The sequence below is a fragment of the Nicotiana tomentosiformis genome, chromosome 12 (genome assembly GCF_000390325.3).
Source record: "Nicotiana tomentosiformis chromosome 12, ASM39032v3, whole genome shotgun sequence".
NCBI classification, from domain to species: Eukaryota; Viridiplantae; Streptophyta; class Magnoliopsida; order Solanales; family Solanaceae; genus Nicotiana; species Nicotiana tomentosiformis.
In genome coordinates, this window is record NC_090823.1 from 113,101,488 (window position 1) to 113,119,041 (window position 17,554).

The following is a 17,554-nucleotide window of genomic DNA, read 5'->3' on the forward strand; positions in this document are numbered from 1 at the left end:
GTCAGAGTGGTAGGGCCCAACCCCGATTTTATTCTTTCCCAGCTAGATGTGAGGTCGTCATCATAGGTATTGTTCTAGTTTGCCATAGAGATGCTTCAGTCCTATTTGATCCGGGTTCTACTTATTGCTATGTGTCTTCCTATTTCGCTTCATATTTGGTTGTTCCTCGTGATTCTTTAAGTGCTCTTGTGTATGTGTCCATACATATGGGAGATTCTATTGTTTTAGATCGTTTCTATCACTCGTGTGTGATTAATATTGGGAGTCTTTAGATTAGTGTAGATTTTCTACTTCTTGATATGGTATATTTTGATATTATCTTGGGTATGGATTGGCTATCACCTTATCATGCTATACTGGATTGTCACGCCAAGATGATGACCTTAGCCAGGCCAAGATTGCCTCAATTAGAGTGGATAGGGACTCCTGACCATTGATGACGTCCACAATACACCTTTATAGGAGATATGATGCGGTCGTATCCAATAATAATTACCCAACTATGAGTCGGGGTCGAATCCAATGGGAGTTATGAGAGGTGTTAGGAGTATATATTTGAAGCAAGCAAATGGGTTATCTAAGATTCCACTTCCACAACAAGCTTTTGTTTTCTATTTCTACTATTACTATAATGAATGCAAGCTAAAAAAAAAATATTATAGATAAATATTTTTGAGGTTTTTCCAATTGGATTAAAGTAAAGGCCTAGGATTATTACCATAACCTAGGTATTTTCCTAATGGAATAAAGATGTTTGTACTTGTTTTATTGATTGGGGTGTATTATAGCTATCAACTCCACGTTACCCACTCAATACCTCTCGGTCAAAGAGTGATTTTGCCCAATTTGGCTTTCCCAAGTCCAAATGGGTGTCAATCAAAACAGTTGATAAGAGCTTAAGTCGAGTTCTTACCATCTCTAGTGTGAACCCTTTAATTAGGGTAATCAATCTCTCAATTAACCCAATTCCTTGTTAGCTAAGTTATTCTAGACTAGGTCTCTCTTTCTCAAATAGGGGCTAAGTCAAATAGGCACGAATCAATATTTTCAACCATTAATTCTAATATTGAAGCATGAACTAAGCTAAATAATCAACACCCAATCATAAACAAATATAAAATTAATCACACATAAGGTATACACACTAGGGTTGGGTTACAACCCTAATAAAAATCTAGCTACTCATAATGGAATTTGAATAAGAAAAAGATGAAAAGCTAATTAAACGCATAATGAAAGATCAAAATGATGAAATCTAAAGTTAAAAATACTCAAATAAGCTAAAACTTCCTAAAATAACAAAGAGAAATGGCTATAATAGCTGTGTATGTTCAAACTTGACCTAATTTTTTGAAACTCGCCTATTTATACAGGGCCAAAAAACGAGGATAAAAATACCCCTCGGGAGGTTCTGCGGCCGCACAATTCCATCTGTGGTCCGCAAATTTCTTCAGTTGAGGTAAGTGAGCTCTGTGGATGCACATTTCTGGACTGCGGTCACGAGGCAATGTTCTGTGGCCACACAGTTCTTGTTCGGTCCGCACTTTACAAAGGCTCCTAAACGTGGTATTTTTGAATACTATCTGATATTTGACTCTTAAACCTAATTCTGCGGCCGCACAATTCATGTGCGGTCTGCACATTGCTGAAAGTCCTGTTGGGTATTTCTTCTTGGTTTGCGGTCGCAGGTGGAATTCTATGGTCCGCAATTTCTTCTACGGCCGTAAAATTCCTTCCGCGAACAACACATTTGTGCTTCTACGCCTTTTATTGCCTTGTGCTTCGGAACACTCCTTATTGAGATGGATTTCATCTCGGGAGACCAAACTTCCAACATTCCTGCAATTTACACAATTTCATTAGTTTTGGGAACACAACTCCATACGTTCGGACTAAAACGAAAGTTAAAAGGTGCTAATAAGTAGTCAAAATCCCCACTTATCATCCATTCTACCATAAGGTATATTTCTTATGTCAAGACTCGGCGTATGGTCGAGAAGAAATGTCTAGCTTATTTGGCCTATGTTCGTTATTCGAGTACGGAGGTTCCCTCCATGGATTCAGTACCAGTTGTGCCTGAGTTTCCAGAGGTGTTTCTTGCAGATTTATCGGGGATGTCACCCGGTAGGGATATAGACTTCTATATTGATTTAGCTCCAGGCACTCAGCCCATTTCTATTCCACTATACCATATAGCCCCGCCGGAGTTGAAAGAATTAAATGAGCAGTTGTAAGATTTATTTGAAAAGGGATTCATTAGACCTAGTATCTCGCCCTGGGATGCGCCCCTATTATTTGTGAAGAAGAAAGATGGCTCGATGAGGATGTGTATAGACTATCGGCAGTTGACCAGAGTCACTATCAAGAATAAGTATCTGTTTGTGATGATTGATGACTTATATGATCAGCTTCAGGGTGCCAAGGTATTTTCGAAGATTGATTTCAGATCTGGTTACTATCAATTGAAGATTAGGGCATTGGATATCCTTAAGACGACTTTCCGTACTCGGTATAGGAATTATGAGTTCTTAGTGATGTTATTTGGGTTGATAAATGTCCCAACAATATTTATGGATTTGATGAATAGGGTGTTCAAGCCTTATTTGGATTCTTTTGTGATTGCATTTATCGATGATATCTTGATCTACTCCCGCAGTCGAGAGGAGCATGAGCAACATCTTTGGATTGTACTTCAGACCCTTAGGGATAGTAAGTTATATGCCATGTTTTCAAAGTGTGAGTTTTGGTTAGACTTAGTCACTTTTTTGGGGCATGTGGTATCGGCAAAAGGAATAAAGGTGGATCCTAAGAAGATTGAGGCAGTTCAGAACTGGCCTAGACCTACTTCAGCTACAAAGATTTGGAATTTCCTGGGTTTGGCGGGTTATTATTGCTGGTTTGCAGATGGGTTTTCATCCATAACAACCACATTGACTAGATTGACCTAGAAGGGTGCTCCATTCAGGTGGTCAGATGAGTGCGAGTTGAGCTTTCAGAAGCTCAAGACTGCTTTGACTACGACGCTAGTGTTGGTGTCGCCCACATGTGTAGGATCCTACACGGTGTATTGTGATGCATCTCGTATTTGGCTCGGTGCAATATTGATGCAGGATGACAAGGTGATTGCATACGCGTCGTGAAAGTTGAAGGTTGATGAGAAGAATTACCTAGTTCATGATCTAGAGTTGTTCATGCGCTGAAGATTTGGAGGCACTATCTTTACGGCATGTTGTGTGAGGAATTCACGGATTATCGGAGTCTACAGTATTTGTTCAAGCAAAAGGATCTCATCTTGAGGTAGAGGATGTGGTTGGAGCTGTTGAAAGACTATGATTATCACCATTTTGAATCATCCTGGAAAGGCCTATGTGGTGGATGATGCCTTGAGTAGAAAGGCTATGAGTATGGGTAAACTTGCGTACATTCCAGTTGGGGAGAGGCCGTTAGCATCAGATGTTCAGGCTTTGGCCAACCAATTCATAAGCTTAGATGTTTCGGAGCCCAGTCATGTTCTAGCTTGCACAGTCGCTCGGTCTTCTTTGTTTGAGCGTATCAGAGAGCGTCAGTATGATAACCCCTATTTGTTTGTCCTTAAGGACACAGTGTGGTGCGGCGGTGCCAAGCAGGTTACGGTTGGAGATGATGGGGTTTTGCGGATGCAGGGTCGTATTTGTGTGCCCAATGTGGATGGGTTTCTTAAGTTGATTCTTGAGGAGGCCCACAGTTCCCGCCAAGATGTATCAGGACTTGCGGCAACATTATTGGTGGAGGAGGATGAAGAAGTATATAGTTGAATATGTAGCTCGGTGTCTGAATTATCAGCAAGTAAAGTATGAGCATCAAAGTCTTGGTGGTTTGCTTCAGATGCTAGAGATTTCTGAGTGGAAGTAGGAGCGTATTACTATGGATTTTGTTGTTGGGCTCCCATGGACTCAGAGGAAGTTCGACGCAATATGGGTCATTGTGGACAGGTTGACCAAGTCGGCACATTTCATTCCTATGGTAGTTACCTATTCTTCAGAGTGGTTAGCCGAGATCTACATCTGCGAGATCGTCCGTCTTCACGGAGTGTCCATCATTTCTGATTGAGGTACACAGTTCACCTCGCACTTCTGGTGGGCCGTATAACATGAGTTAGGCATACGGGTTGAGTTGAGTACATCATTTCACCCTCATACGGTCGGACAATTCGAGTGCACTATTCAAATATTGGAGGATATGCTTCGCGCTTGCATTATGGATTTCAGGGGTTCTTGGGATCAGTTCTTGCTACTTATGGAGTTTGCCTACAACAACAGCTACCAGTCGAGCATTCAGATGGCTCCCTATGAGGCACTGTATGGGAGGCGATGTCGTTCACCTATTGTATGGTTCGAGTAGGGAGATGCTCGGTTGTTGGATACCGATTTAGTTCAAGATGCATTGGAAAAGGTCAATATTATTCAGGATCGGCTTCGCACAACTCAATCTACTACTGGAAAATGAACCTATGGCAACAGTTATTTAGCAACGGTTACTAAACTGTTGCCATAGAAAACCTATGGCAATGTTTATAACCGTTCCTATAGACCGTTGAACCTATTAGGACACTTATTAAAATAAATCGTTGCATTATCAGAATAACTGTTGCCATAAATTAATCTATTGTGATGGTTTGTGTAACCGTGGTAGTAGGCTATTCTGTGGTAATGGTTATCTGAAAAAATATACTTTGGCGACCATCAATGTTTCCCACCTCGTTTTCCCTCCCTAAATTTCATTAAACCCTATCAGTCCCTCATTCTTATTTTAAGTGGCCTAGTTTTGTTATTTTATTTTAAAGCCAATAAACACCCAAAATCCCTTATTCTATAGGCGCTTCGTAAATGTCCAAACACCCAAATATCAGATATTATCATCTCTTCTCCTCCTCCATCAATGAGATAGCCTCCTTCTCCAACGCTAGCTCTTCACTCTCTAATTTTACCAACTGGGTTTTCCTCTATTGACCCAAATTGGATTCTCTTAGGGCTTATGTTTCTCTTGCCCAAGTCTCCTTTTGTTCCAACAGGTTCTTATTTTAATTCCTTATTGCTTATTTTATTCTGTGTTGCTTATTTTATTCTCTGTAGCTATATTGATTGATAATAAGGAAAAAAGTATACTGGATTTTCTTGTTTCTTGTTGATTCTTTCTTCCTTACCTTTTTTTTTTCTAATAATTTTTGTTCGAAAAGAGTAATTTTTGGTTGTTGGGGTTGAAAATTTGCTAACAATTAAGAGTTGTGTATGGAGTAGATATTTTTTGGTCGTCTACTGCTATATCCACTAATAGAGCTGTAAGATAGTATTGATCGAATGATTGGATTGTTCTTATGTAATTGACTGTAGTATCATTTAGAGTGATATTATTTTGTTTTTCTGCCTAATGATATGAGAATCATAGAAGGTAACAACATGAGATTAGTACAATTTTGTACTCGTTTAGTCTCTCTATTTGTTTAAAACTCAACGAAGGTAAAAGAGGCAAACTTGTTCAACTATGTTCAAAGAAGTATGTTTTGCTTGGGTAAAATTGGGTTGTTACAAGATGAGATTAGTATGGTAAAATCGTATACAATCTTAATTGGTTTGTATCTTACTAAAGTAGGATGTATGCTCATTTCTAGATAAAAACTTTCTTCTTATCTTAAAGAAGAAAGACCTACAAAAGGAAATAGGGTAAAAGAGCTGGGTGTTTTTCTACTTTCTATATTTTAAAGATTATGAGTTAAACTTTTGTCATCTACTTCATACAATAACATTGTCACTGCTATGTCTTGATGTGAATCGACAACCTCTCAGTCCCTTGTCTTCTCTATCTGTTTGAAGTTTAGTTTTGTTAATTTGTAGCAAAGTTAGTAGTTTTAGTTAGGGCTCAAAATCTGTTGGGTGGAGGTTGTTTGTCGTTTTGCTGTTAATGCTGCTAAAGGATGAATGTTGGTTAAAGCAGCCACTCATTTATAATAATTTCTTAGAGGCAATATTACTCTTGCATACATTTAACTTCAAGGAAGTCCAATTTTCCTTCAACTAACTCTCTGTTTGAAATAGAGTAGTATCTTCAACTAATTCTATGTTTGAAATAGAGTAGTATAAGGAAGTCCGATTTTTCTAAAATGACTAATTTTCTTCCTCCTTGACATTTTTGGTTGAAGATACTGACATGGTATTGGATTATATTTTAAAATTTTCTTTGTAAGCATATGATACTAAATTTTTGGATGTTGGGTATAGAAAATTTCTAGATACCGTGTTCTATTTTCTTACTTACATTTTCTTCTTTTAGCAAATGTGTGACTAAAATTAGAATTCTTTGAAGGCAATAAATCTGGCTAAGGAAAAATTACACATCCGGCATAGGCTTCTGTTCGCTGCTCCTTCCTTTTCTTTCTCTGGAAATATTTTCACCATAGATTTATCATTCTTCTTTAGTAATTTTGTACTTCAATTTTTCAGATATTGTATTGATAAATTTGTTATTTTGATTTTTAGTTTTGAAAAATGAGAGTTGAGTTGATCAATTTTCTAGTTTGAGAAAAAGAAAGTTGAGTTGGTGGATTTTGATTTCCTGTTAGAAGCACTGAGATCTAGTGGAGAGAAAATTGGGGTTGCTATATTTTTGTTAACTTTATATTTTAAATTTTGTTTACTCCAATTTAAAGATATCGTAATTGCATTTTGGCTTTTGATTATTTATTCAATATTCATTGGAGAACATAGTCATAATGTTGACCTAATATTCCTGCATTACAAATGTTTTTCAGGTTCAAGTAGAATATGATTTATTTGGTCTTACAAATTTTTATTCTATTATGTATATTGTCTTATAAAGTTTTATTGTGTTGTGCATCATTTTAATATAAATGAATTAAGACCTAGATCTTGTAGCTTTGACAAGCTTCCATAACAGTAGAAGTTGAGTGTTCGTGATCTCTAAAGTAGAACTTTAGTATAAATGTTGACAATTATTGTTCCTAATCTCTCCATTTATTTGCCAATTGAGTAAGTTGAGTGTTTTGATACCTGATAGTTTCTATGGTGTGCTTAGTTTTGGCAGGATTTCTAAAAGCAATTCGTGCTTTCCTTTGCTTTTGATTTTATTCTTGCACCATTTACTTATTGACATTTTCCGCGTTTAGCTGTAGGCCTTGATTTCCAGCACCGTTAAAAAGTGAAACCATAATATCCAATAGGCTGAAACAGTGTGAGCCTTCTATTTTTAAGTTTCCAGTGTCATTTACTTAAATATAGCCTGTTCTTCACTTTTTTGGGAATAATGTACATGGTATAACTGTAATATGAGTAAATTCTCAGGAAATAGAAGACTATAGTATTCTCTATACATGCTTTCCATAATTCACAACACGTGGAAAGCTACAATGTGGGAATGAATGACAACATAGTAGTCTAAAGTCAAATAATCTCGAGGTAACGGCTTAGTAAAGAAGTTACAACACGCACCATCGTGACCATTGCTCTCTACTCCTCGTGTTAACTTTGCGTAGAAAGGGAGAAGAAAAATTAAATAGAGATTGACCGCATTGACTTCAGAATTAATATTTAATACCTAGCAATCTTCTTAATTTGTTTATGGTATTAGCTACTTGTGTCTTGATTACCTACATGTACTGGTCTTTTGGACTGCAGTTGATTGATATCACAACAGTTGTTTTTGTTGCGATGAAAATGTAAGTCCATAGCAAGCTGTAGTCGTAGAAGATAATGAATGACTACTGTGTTTGTTCAACCTATTGCAAGTTTTTAGCACGATGAAATAATTTACTACCTTATATAGCTATACATGTTCTTTACTCCCAGTTAAGAAGAACAAGTTCAAGAATCCGAAATATGTCCGAATGGATCATTCATGTTTGGGTGAAGTGATAACGCTCGTTAAAAAGTGTGCCCTTTCCAGTATTATCATAATTCTTTTGGGCAAATAGATAACATGGAGCTTCCATTTTCATGGTGTCCATTGTTAGTTTGATATGAGCTATGTTGCAATGTTTTTTCGAAGTCAATATTGCAAAAATTCTGTTTTGATATGTATTTTGCTTGACTGTTTTTGCTATGCTTCTCATGGAATGTATCCACTTTAGATTGTTACTTGCAAAACAAATGAAAAGTTAAAAACTGTTAGTTTGGTTGGCTACCGAAACTGTTAGATTGTTCATTTGCTTATGTTTTTATGTTTGAGTTGGTTCAAAATGAGAAAAGCACACAACTCTCAATTTTCCTGAATCCATATGCTTACAAGTTTGGTTTTGATGATTTAGATTTTTTACTAAACTTTGGCTTCTTCATTTGTGTGAACTTGTTTCTTTCTCTTGGAAACTTTGTACTTTATGCATTGTTCATGGACTATACCCATTCTTATAATGGTAAACCAACCCTTGAAGGGTAATAATTTTATTTATCCTCTTTTGTAGGTGGAGCAATTGAAGAAAGGGAAGATTGAGATCGTGAAGATCTAGACCTTAAGAAGAATTTTGAATTGTTGTCGATGTTCTAGGAGTCTTTTGTTATCAACATTTGAAACTTTAACTTTTGAAGTGTTGAACTGTAAAGCTTATGTAATTGGGTTAAAATATTTTGCTATTATGGTTATTATTAGCTTATTGGAACGTATAGATTATGAAGAGTTTTATCTTTTTATTTATATAATTTTCAGGTTATTACAAATAGTTACATATGTAAATGTCATTTACAATCAAGGCAATAATGTCAATTAAACTGTTACAATAGCCTAATAGAATCGTTGCAATAAGCACAAATGCTATTGCCATAGACAATCTAAATTGTTCTACTAGGTCTTGCAAACCGTTCCAAAAGTGCGACAAACCGATGTAAATGGCAATTATAACTGATGCAATAGAAAGAAAACCGTTACAGTAGCGTAATAAAACTGTTAATATATATATAAATAAATGTTGCAATAGCTTGCACAACCGTTGCAATAAATTAAATGGTAACGATTTCCAACCGTTGTAGTAAATAATATGGTAATAGTTTACAACTTTTGCATTAAACTCTATGGTAACGGTTTTAAACCGTTGCAGTTGAAATGAATACTCGTTGCTTCAGACAAAGAAAAAACCGTTGCGATAGCTGGCCCTATAGCAACGATGTAGTGAACCGTCGCAAGAGACGTTGCTCTAGATCTATTGGCACGCGAGCGGATGTAACGGTCGCTAAACCGTTCCAATACATCTATGGTAACGGTTTACCTGTCATTTGCAACGATTTTTCCGCTGTTGCCATAGGCTCATTTTCCAGTAGTGATCTAGGCAGAAGAGTTATGACGAACGTAGAGTTTGTAATATTACATTCATGGTTGGAGAGAGGGTATTGCTCCGGGTTTCGCCCATGAAGGGTGTGATGAGGTTCGGAAAGATGGGCAAGTTGAGCCCTAGGTATATCGGACCCTTTAAGATTCTTGAGAGAGTGGGTGACATGGCCTATAAATTGGCATTGCCATCTAGTTTATGAGTAGTCCATCCGATGTTTCATGTGTCCATGCTTCAGAAGTATAACGGTGATTCGTCCCCTGTGTTAGATTTCATCTCAGTCCAATTGGACAAGAATTTGACTTATGAGGAGGAGTCGGTGGCCACTCTAGCTCGACAGGTCTAGCAATTGAGGTCTAAGAGTTATCCTTCAGTTCGACTGCAGTGGAGAGGTTAGCCGATCGAGGCAGCCACGTGAGAGTCCGAGTCCAGCATGCGGAGTAGATATCCACACTTTCACCAGTCCAGGTACCTTTCTATGTCCGTTTGAGGACGAACGTTTGTTTTAAAGGTGGAGAGTGTGATGACCTGATAGGTCATTTTCAATTTTATCTTTCATTTCTATGTTCCAAGACCTCGAAAATCTCTATCTAGCCGTCCTCAATTTTGCGTGCACAGTACGTGTCTTTTCCGGAAAATATTTTATGTGAAACATTGATGAAAATGTGAATTTAGCCTAAAAATGAATTGAGTTGACTACGGTCAATATTTTGTATAAACGGACCCAGATCAGTATTTTGACGGTTCCAATGGGTCTGTATTATGATTTGGGACTTGGACGAATGCATGGAATCGAATTCAGACGACCCTCACTTGATTTAACGCAATTTGTTGAAAACTAGTAATTTGAAGGCTAAAAGAATTTTTAAGTTTGACCGTAGATTGACTTTATTGCTACCAGGTTCAGGTTATGGTTCCAGAACTTGGTATAGGTTCATTTAAGTATTTATGACTTGTCTGCAAAATTTGGTACAAAACGGAGTTGATTTGACGTGAATCGAACGTGTGATTGTAAAATTACATGTTCTTGACTTTCTTTAAAAATATTATTCATTTTGAACTTTGATTCATAGTTCTATTTGTTATTTTTGTATTTTGATCGCGCAATCAAGTTCTTATGATGTTATCACACTTGTGTGCATGTTTAGTTTGAAGCTCGAGGAGCTCGGGTGAGTTTCGAATAGGCTATAGAGTGATTTTTGAATTTAGAAGAATGTTGGTCTTGTTGATATATGATGCTTAAGATTTTGTGCTCTCGCGATCGCAAAGGGGAACTGGGTTGGGGGAGGAATTTACTCTCTGCGAACGCGAGGAGTTGGTCGCGAACGCGGAGTACTGGGGGTCTACCCTCCGCAAACGCGACCTGTCCCTCGTGAACGCGTAGTATTAGGAGGGGGCACTGGGGATTGAGCTATTACTCTATGCGAACGCAAGACCTGGCTCGCGAACGCGAAGGCCAGGGGGGAGAAGCCTTCGTGAACGCGTGGGGAGTATCGCGAACGTATAAGCCATAGAGTTGTTGTGTATCGCGATCGCTTCAGGCCCTTCGCGAACGCGAAGAAGGCGTGACGCCTAGTCAATTAAATATCCCAAACACGGGATTTCATCCATTTTTACCATCTTCACATTAGAGCTCGTCCTGGAGGCGATTTAGAAGAGAAATTTCATCACCATTTCATAGGTCAGTATACTTTAACTCGTTTTCTTCTATTTCCATCAACACCTATTGATTTTTAACCTTAATTTATGCTCTTTCATGGTAGAAAATTAGGGATTTGGGTAGAATTGGGGAGGGGTTAAGGGGGGAGGGTTGTAAAATTGAGATTTAGACTTCAAATTGAGGTCATATTTCGAAACGAATTACATAATCAGACTCGGGGTGAATGGGTAATTGGGGTTTGATCTGGATCTCGAATTTTGACCAAGCAAGCCCGAGGTTGACTTTTTTCTAAATCATTAAAGGTTGAATCTTTTCACTCACGGGTAGCTTATAAAGCTTATTTTGAATTGTTTGAGCACTATTTGATTAGATTCGATTGGTCTGGAGGCGAATTTTATAGGAAAGGCCCCGATTGAGCTTTGATTTGATTGCGGAGCAAGGTGAGTGTCGTGATTAACCTTGACTTGAGGGATTATGACTTGTTTGCCTATTTACTATATGTATAATGTATGGGTACAACGTATATGTGAGGTGACGATTACTTATGCATTGTTGTTGCGTTAAAGCATGCAGGTGGAACTTGTTTCCTTGTGATCATTTATTGCCTTTCTAATTATGATATCTATGTTTAGGTTAGGTTATTACTTATTTGATCATTTCTCCCATAATTATTTCTTATTTGGTAATTATTAAGTATTTTGGAAGTTGAAGTTGGGTATATTGACATCATATTTGATGTTATATACATTCTCCGCATTATTTATTTTCAGTATTTATATTATCTTCATTACATGGTAAGGAAGAGTATTAAAGCGTGAATGATGATGCCGTGCCATTGCATTAATACATAGTGAGGAAGAGAGTTAAAGCACGAAGGGTGATGCCGTACCATTTATATCATTTATTCATTATATTATGGCGAGGAAGAGAGTAAAAGTACAAAGGGTGATGTCGTGCCATTCATCTCATTTATTCATTGTTACATGGTGAGATCGAGAGTAAAAGGTTACATGGTGAGATCGAGAGTAAAAGAAGGAAGGGTGATGCCGTGCCATTTTATTTTTACTTATATCATTATTTCATGGTAAGGATGAGAGTAAAAGAACGAAGGGTGATGCCGTACAATTTATTTTATATCATTGGCTTATCCGTCTTCATTGGTTGATGATTTACTTGGCTATTACATGATGTTATTCCTGCCATAATTATCGTATCCTTCCCCTTTCGCATGTCCCTCCTAGCTTTTACGTAGTTAATCTCTGCTTTTGTTACTGCTTTATATATATATATATATATACCTGTACAAGTTTATTTACGTAGGTGTCCTGTCATAGACCCGTCATTACCTCGTCGAGGTTAGGCTCGACACTTACGGAGTACATTGGGTCTGTTGTACTCATATTACACTTCTGCACTTCTTGTGTAGATTCTGGTATTGGTCCTAGCGGTGCATGAGGTGTGTGAGGTGTGTCATCTCGGATCATTGCATACGGAGACTGGAGGTAGATCTGCTGGCGTCCGCAGACCTTGAAGTCCCCTTCCTCTATCCTCTTTTACTGTTCATTTCCTTCGAAACAGTTGTATTTATTTCAGACTTTGTTTGTAGAACTTCTTGTTGCTCGTGTACTTGTGATTCCGGATCTTTTGGGGTAGATATTATTACATGACTTATGCTGGTATTGTATTAGATTGGGTTCCTATCTCTCGTTATTTATTATCATTTTCTTTAAACTATTAAAAATTTGACTATTTAACTATCTCACATCGACCTGCCTAGCAAGTGGATGTTAGGCGCCATCACGACCCCGAGGTTGGGATTCAGGGTGGTCACAGTCGCACTTTTAAACTCCATCTCTATCAAGCTAAGCCAAAAAGGATAACATATAAAATTTAGTTGCTTCTTCAATAAAATTTTAACTATAATTAGTAAAAACATACTAATCGAGAAGCTTCCTTCATATTAGAAAAGTCCAGCATATGTTACTTATATAACATAACATAATCCAAATGTGAAATGAGTAAAATATTTTACTAATATATAAGCAGTAAACCAAATTTTCAGTAGTTATAACTTCTATAATTTAATAAGAAGTCAGTTCATCATATACAAATAGGCTACTCAATAAATCCATCCAAGTGAGTGCCCGAATACCTGATCTACAAATTCTTCCCAGAAATAGCTAAAATCATGTTCTTCTTGCATGAAAAAAGTACTAACAAATTAAAGTACAATAAGAAAAGTAATTGTTAATATTGGGGTTTTGGACAAATGAGATCAATTATTCGGAACTCTTTTATCATTACTTTCAATACTATTTTAAGTATTATTTAATTTATTTATTTTTAAATTAATTCAAAGTATATGTATCCTTACACTATCTCTATTTTCCTCTTTACACAGTTTTTTCCCTACTAAGTTTTTAATTATTTTTTACATTAATGTTTTAACTATAATCAAAATAATGTGTCATATTTTATTTTAAATCATAACTTTGAATTAGAAATTTCGAAGTTATGATTTACGAATTTTCTAATATTGATTTCTAATCTCAAGTTTAAATAGTTTTTCCCTTCCATTTCTAATATTGATTTTTTAATATTTTTCTTAATTTTTCTATTATGCTATCAAATATACAATATTATCACGTTTTCATGTGGTTTTTATTAATCTGTCACTTATTTAATATCACTATCCACTATCCTTTAATATAATATATATAGATATATAATATTTAAATCTTGAAATAAATATTTTATTTTAAAAATATTGCTCGAAATTGGATTGTAAAGATATGTTCTTATATATATATGTGTGTGTACATAGCAGGGATAGTGTGTGCCATGCACAACAAAAAATAACTTGTTTTACCAAGTTTAATGAGATGATCTTTAAATTATACACACCAAGCTAGACTCGACTGGTCTAGCAAACGAAAAATAGAAGTACAGATTGAAATTTTTTTAGAACGAAATAATCTCGAAATGCTATTGATTTACATGCATGATTGGTAATTTAATTCCTCTCCATAATCTATGTTGTTGTGAAGGGAAAAACTGAAGCTCTGCACATTGGACAGTTATGCTTCCTCAACAACCAATGTTTGATGCAATCTCTATGATATTCTTATCCACATTGAAGTGTTCCAATTTTCTCTTCATGTTCATATTCTGCCTTACATATCGCACAAATCTCTGATAACTCTTTATCAACAACTATTTCAGCTTTCGTGGGACTATTAACTTCGTCATCTTTAGGCGTAGGAACATGATGTGTTCTTGTTTTCAAATGCCTAAACAAAACATCCTTCTCTTTCTCCTCATGAACACCGGTAAGATGAAGAGAATCATGGCGATCAAGCATTAACCTAAGCAAATCAAAGGGATCAGTGACATCAATATGGTCTTGAATTACTTCACGTATTAACTGAGCATAAATTGTCGGATTGCTACTATTTTGCGAGGATCTGATGCAGATTGTCTACTACACCTGGCCTTAAGACCCTATTCGTACCAGTTGATAGTATTGTGCATAACTTGATTGAGGAGGAGAAGATGGAATATAATTTGTCTGGTGATGATGAACTGATCTGTGATTATTGCCATTATAATTTGGAGAAGAATGATGTGCCTCAGAATGATGAGTATGAGAGTTACTCATGGTTTCTTGCAACGAACAGCGGCAGAAAACAACCTATAATAAGTTCGAGGGACAATGTGTTATAGTTTTATAAACTATTAAACTTTCTGAAATATAATTAGTAATACTTGTTTAACGAAATAAATTCTGGAAAAACAGTTAGGAAAAAATCGAGCCTACTGAATACACAGTGTGTCCTTGAGGAATTTATTCCCCTCAAGTACCCGAGGTGCTGGAATATATCCTCCCAGGATAGAACGATTTAACTCACCAGAGTGTTGGTACCAAAACGCCGGTGAACAGCGAGCCACTCGAAGGCTGTAAAACACACTGGATTTTTTGTGCAGAAGAAGAAGAAGATCAGAAAATTTCGTAAGGAAAGATTCTAGGTTATAGAGTTGCTGGCATTGTTTCTGAAAAGGTTTGCAACCTTTCAGAAACAGCCATGGCTGTTGAAACAGGGTTGTTTGAAATATTGCGGGAAAGAAAATGGGCCTGACCGGACCGGATCATGGGTTATTTCGGATTGAATTTTAATTAAATAATTGAAAGAAATTTTGTCCAAAAAGATTAATCAATCAATCGTTGACCGAAATCGAAGCCGAGCGAGCGACGACGGCGACGGCGCGAGGCTTGCCTTCTTCTTAACTCTTTAAGAGTTAGAAGAAGAGCAATTATATATATACCCATCAAAAGCCTTTTCTTCCTCTAATATGGGACAATGTCCCTTTGCCAAGGAGGGAAATTCAAATATTTCATTTTTCGTCCATTTCTCATTCACTCTCTTTAAGTTACACAAGCTTAAAATCCCAACACAATGAACTATAAATAGAGATCGCCCCTCATATATTTCCCTAATTTAGTTGGGAAATTGATCACTTTACTTCTTTTGCACGTAATCAGTTGAATTCCTAATTCGTTTTGGAATAGGTTTTACTGAATTAATAGGTTTCACAATTTTCCCAAACCTTTTGTATCTAAAACTTAGGGAAAGAAAATAGGAAATACTTAATACACTATACTATATCCCCGTTTAGTTTCACAAAGAAAAGTAAAAAGGAAGAAAGTTGGGGGAGGAGAGGGAATATATGCAACTAACTTTAAAAAGTGCTGATCTCTGCATCGATACGCTGGCCACTTTATTATAAACCGCAAAAGAGACTCGGGAATTAATTAGTAATTAACAGAGTCAACCCCAAAATAGTTTATCAAAACAAGATTATGTGAAAATTGGATTTGAACCCGTAACCTTAAGGTTACGTGCTTTGTAAGTGTTTACCCTTAAAATCGGATAACAATTAAATTTGTAAATGGTTTTAAGGATATGTGATTTCATTTGGCACAAACCGAGAAACATGAAAATTATATTGAAGTTAGAATTTAACTGTAAAATAAAGCAAACCGATATATCATACAACTTTGGCCCTTGAGCTAGGTTGCCCTCGCACCAACTAAGTGTATTATTGAAGAGTAAGAACTGAACTACTAAATAAGCGAGCTTAAGAGAAAAAAAATACAATATATTGCTTTGTTATGCGTCAATCTGTGCTTACAATATGGTTGGAACCCCCTTTATATATTAGAGGAGTTCTACATATGGAACAATTCTAAATACAGAAGGAAATCTTCTGATTGGCTAATCAACTGGTCTTGACTTGATATATGCCGAGATCTTCGCCACAATCCTCGCCCGGTCACGGATTCCTCGGCTTTCTGTTATTCGACTTAGCAGGCTTCCTTCAATCTCGCTAGATCTCTATCCTTCTCGGTCTCGACCTTAGCTGGTCTCGATCTCGATCGATCCCTGAATCACGAGCTAGGCAATATTAATTCATGTAACCATCCAATATAACTTGGAATTAAACCTCGGTCTGCCACCCCGGTCTCGATTAACCATACAAAATCGGGCAAGCCTGATTTTGACCGTATACAGATAGTCCCCTCATTTTTTGGAGAGTAATGACAAGAAATGATTTGAGCCTTCGATCATGACGTAATCGTCCTGACATAAGCAGTAGAAGTGACAGAAACGTCTCGTCGGTACAATTTCCCAGGTATTTAATACGCATCAATCGACGGTCGGCCACTACCAGTTTTGAGCCGTCATTGTGAAAATGATAAATAGCCCCAGACTCCATTAGTGGGATTTTACTGGGTTGTTGTTGTTGTTCTTCATTATTTCAAACTTTACTTTCAAATCTTTTTCATTCCAATCTCCATAGTTCTTTGCCTTCTTCAAAGCTTCCTATCTTCAGATCTTTGAGTTTCTTTGCTTGTTCTTCCTAAAACACCAAATACTTCAGTCTCCATTATTCTTTTTCCACAAAACTAAATGGCCAAAACATCTAAAACTGTTTCGCAAAAAGAGGATGTTTCCTCATCTCGGCCGACCGGCCGACGAGAAACCAGTGGTGGAGCCACGCCCTGAAGAACTTATTCCCGAGGGGTGTGTCATAGATTCCGACTTTAAGGTCGAGAAACCCTCATCGGTTCCTGGTCGATGCTAGCCGATATCGAGATATATATGCTCGATACCCAAAAGCCTCCTCGACCAGGTGAAGAAAGATTGCAACTGGGGAAACAAAGAGGTTGTGATACCGGCACCAGAAGAAGCGATCACCACCCATGTGGAAGAGTTTCTGAGTGTTTAAACTTATCCTTTCACTGTGGGTCCCCTCGATCCGATCATCGTAGATTTCTGCAAGAAATACCAGGTGACCCTCGGCCAAATTCACCCCTCTTTCTGGAGGATCGTGATACTGCTCCGTTTCTTTGTGAGCAAAATCGACGGGCTTCCCTTCACCCTTGACCACCTCATAAGATTATATAGCCCCCCGACTCTATCGAGGTAGGCTGATAAATCTTCAATGTCGGGCCATCAAGGCTCTTATCTCGAGTATATATGAAGACAAAGATCGGGGATGGATGGGCCGGTTCACTCGGGTGAAGA

General features: G+C 37.1%; 1 long non-coding RNA gene across 1 annotated transcript; it reads left to right on the top strand.

Annotated features, from left to right (window-relative positions):
• Nucleotides 1–4,845: 4,845 nt before the first annotated feature.
• LOC104095050 (uncharacterized) lies at nucleotides 4,846–8,644 on the top strand. Its single transcript, XR_686048.4, has 2 exons — nucleotides 4,846–5,050; nucleotides 8,450–8,644. It is a non-coding gene; the product is annotated as an uncharacterized lncRNA (long non-coding RNA).
• Nucleotides 8,645–17,554: the final 8,910 nt, after the last annotated feature.